We start from the raw sequence: 3,904 nt of genomic DNA, 5'->3' as shown, positions 1-3,904 counted from the left end.
TCTTCTGTCTTGTGTTTATTTGGCTAAGAAGTTATGATGAAAAATGCTCCATCCTCTCCCTTTTCCTACCATGGAACAGAACCTAAAACTTCTCATAGGGTTATGTTTTAGGATAGACAAAATATTAACCGATGGAATGTTATCAACATGACTATAGAATCAGAGGATCATTAAGGCTGGAAGATCAGTAAGGTCAACAAGTCCAGACCCAACCCACCCCCCCCCACTGTGCCCACTGACCTCTGTCCTCAGGTGCCTGATCTCCAGGTTCTGGAACACCTCCAGGGATGATGACTCCCATCACAATGATCACCCACCATCAGCTGGACAGAGAGTTGGGTGAACAAGGTTTGTGGTAGTTGGTACTGTCCTAGAGGCTGGTGTTTAGACAGTGGACTGAGAACTGCTTGGATGCTTCATGCTTGAACAGCCTCACGGTAAACAAGTATAGAGATTTTACTCTGGTCAAATCTTAACGTATGATCATTTGGTCTCTGTTACAGCCAGAAGTGCTTAGAAACTCCTGAGTATCCTGCCTGAGACCCAAGTGATGTTTTCCAAATAATGTCCCTGGGGGAAGACACAGCAGGTATCATGCAAAACAATATTGTCCTTAATTCCTCATTGACACAACTGCTGTTTACAGTTAAGCATACTTTTAAGGTAAATCAGGCCTTTTACATGTGTGGTTTGTAAGGTCTTTGCATGTGTCTTACTGTGTGTAAAGTTGGGGGCTCCATCATTAATAGGGACATGGTTAGTGGTCATGGTCAGATGGGTTGATGGGTTGAGTTGGAGGTCTTTCCCAAGCTTTTTGTTTCTGTGATTAAGAAGCTGAGAAGTAATGCTAGGGAGACTGCAATTACAAATAGATTGTACTTGAGAAGGCTTTTTGGCTCACACAGAGCAGAACAAGATCATGCTGTGTCTTAATGTGACTTCATAATCCAGTGTCTGTTTGTGGCAGTGATGAGTGAGCCTGAAATAGCTGCAACTTAAATGTATTTCTGCGTGAGAGTGTGAATGTCCCCAGTGGAATGGCTGAATCCTGGTAATAAACAGGGCACTCTGCAGCCCTCAGACGGGTGGTGTAAGGAGCTTTTTCAGGCAATTAAGTAATTGAACTAAAGCCTCATAATAGCTGTCTGTTTCCAAAGCCAATGCTTTGAAACCACTGGTTTGCTCCTTACGGAAGGAAATGGAGCAAGTGTTGAAGCCAGCCTCCAGGAGAGAAACGGGCTGTGTTTAATTTTTAATGTGGCAAACAGTGGCAGTGGTATCCCTTTGCCTCTCGCTGTGTGTGAGCAATATCAAACCTCAGCCTGGTATAGGGAAAACTAATTTTGTAACTGCGCTAGTCATCGGTTTAACAGCTGGGCTTTGCAGAGTAAATAGTGCTTGGCTCCCACACCAGCATGTCTGCAGCTCAGCACGGAGCTCCTGCTGGGGCTGCTGGTGTTGCCCATCCATGCATCCCAGCTCAATGGGGATTTGCCCACCAGCCCAGCTCCCTCTGACAGCAGCACAGCATCTCCTCGTCCACCCCAACCTGTGCTGCTACTGGCGAGTGCTTTGCCTTGTCGAGGTAAATGCAGCGCTTGGGCCAACTGTGTGTGAGCCAGGCGGCAGCGACAGCAAAACAAGCACCCTGCATTCAAGCTGCCTCCTGTTTGAAGTGGAACAGCGTTGGCTTAATGGTTTAAAAGTTCAGCCTGGCTTCTGTCAAGTGGTTTAATATTAAACCCGCAGATTTTAACCCTTGTATGATTTGGCAGTAGGGGAGTTAAAAGTATTCAACACCGAAATTACGAAACTTGAGTTCGGGCATGATTCCGAATTTTTCCCTTTGTTTGCTAAGACTTTAATTACATCCTGGATAATGCAGGCTGGGGGAAGTAAGGGCTGAAGACAGACAAACGGATGATGGTATCAGAAGCTTTTAGGATGAGAGGTAATGGCCCTAAGCTGCACCAGGGGAGGCTCAGGTTGGTTATTTGGAAAAATTTCATCTGAGAAAGAGTGTTGATGCATTGGCACAGCTCCCCAGGGAGGTGATGGGGTCACCATCCCTGGAGGTGTTCCAGAACTGTGGGAATGTGGCACAGAAGGATGTGGTCAGTGGGCATGATGAGGTGGGTTTGGGTTGGATTTGGGGATCTTAGTGATCTTTTCCAACCTTAATGATTCTGAGTCTATAAGCTATCACTTTATAGCATTGCAGCACACCAGCTCCCTATGAAAATCCCACAGAGCAAGACCTGCCTTGGCTCTTTTCATGACAGCTGAAGCATTGAGCCACAAGGATGTTCACAGGGGAGGGACCATGATAAGGAAGAAGGGCAGTGGGTCTCTTGTCTCTGAGAAGGACGATGTGGATTTGGGTGTAACTCTGGTTTTGCTGGCTTAGAAACTGTTCAGGAGCTAGCAGCAAGGAGTGAGCTTTGGAGAGCTGGCTTAAGTCATGACACAGAGGGGAAACAAGACTTGAGTTTCAGGAGAAGGAAATCTGCTGGGCTGGATGGGATGGAGCCACTTCAGAAATGAGACTTTCTTATCTCTCTGGCATTCCAAAAAAGCTAAGAATGTTGAGCCATTGACACTTTTGTTAAGGATCTGACTGCAAGGAGGCCTAAGACAAACTATGAAGTTTTATATGGTTTTAAGCTCAAGGAGGGAAGGTTTAGACTGGATGTCGTGGGGAAGTTCTTCACAGAGAGGGTGGTGAGGTGCTGGAACAGGCTGCCCAGCCAGGTTGTGGATGCTCCATTCCTGGAGGTGTTCTCAGGAGAAAGACCATCTTATAATACACGGTGAGGCTCAAAAGGCTTCTCATCATATAATGTTTATCATAGGCTCATAAAACACTTGCTGCTTAACACTGCACTTCTAGTTTAGGCAATAAACATGCATTTCTGCAAGCTCCAGTGCTTGATCCAGTGGTTGGTAACCACCCACGTGGATGTGGTGCTGGGCTTTCAAAATGGGCTTTCTCATGGCTTTCAAAAAGTTGTGTAAAAATCACTGCCTGCGTTGTACAGAGTTGGTAGAAAGTAGAGGAATTGGAACATACCATGGCAAGACCGTGGTACTGAACACCCTGGAGGTGTTCAAGGCCAGGTTGGATGGGGCCCTGGGCAGCCTGGTCTAGTAATAAATGTGGAGGTTGGCAGCCCTGCCTGTGGTGGGGGTGTTGGAACTTGATGATCCTTGAGGTCCCTTTCAGCCCAAGCCATTCTATGATTCTATGAAGACCTCAACATTCCTATTTGTCTGTGTGCAAAGTTGATAATTAAGAGAAATTTATATTCAGGTACAGCTTGATGAGGAACTTCTCCTGTGATCTTCCATGTGCATGGAAATGTTCTGTACCTCAGTTCTTGTGTGGTTAACTGGTTGTTATAGTTGATCTTTTGCCTGTCTGTAAGATACTTAATGGTAAACCTCTGGGACATGAAATCACCTGTTCATTTGTAAACATTCAGCAAAGTGAGTCTGTAGTATGAACAACAATAAGCTCAGCTATTAGTAAGTTTTAATGAGCTTAGCTTTCCTCTGAGTGTGGCAGTGAAAGTCAAAGTGAAGTCCTTAAAAAGTGGCCATGTTTTTGGCTCAGGATTCCCGCAACTTGTGATGCAGAGTTGTTTTCCATTCATTGCTCTGTTCCGTGCAGCATTTGATACTGAAGGAAAGCTTGTATATTGAAAGATGACTCATGAATTAGCATTGAAGAAGAGCAATGAAAATTTGATGTGATCAAGCAGTAGTGCTAATATTTGTCTTCAGACTATTCCCTACTCCTGCACGAGCTGGCTTTGACTCTTCAGATGTCTAGTGATCATGTTAGGTTTTTTGCAATTGCAGCTGTGGAAAAGAGAGTTTTTGTCACTGGACTCCCAAGAAGTAT

This window comes from Gallus gallus, chromosome 2 (assembly GCF_016699485.2).
Source record: "Gallus gallus isolate bGalGal1 chromosome 2, bGalGal1.mat.broiler.GRCg7b, whole genome shotgun sequence".
NCBI classification, from domain to species: Eukaryota; Metazoa; Chordata; class Aves; order Galliformes; family Phasianidae; genus Gallus; species Gallus gallus.
Note: the sequence above shows the minus strand (reverse complement) of the source record.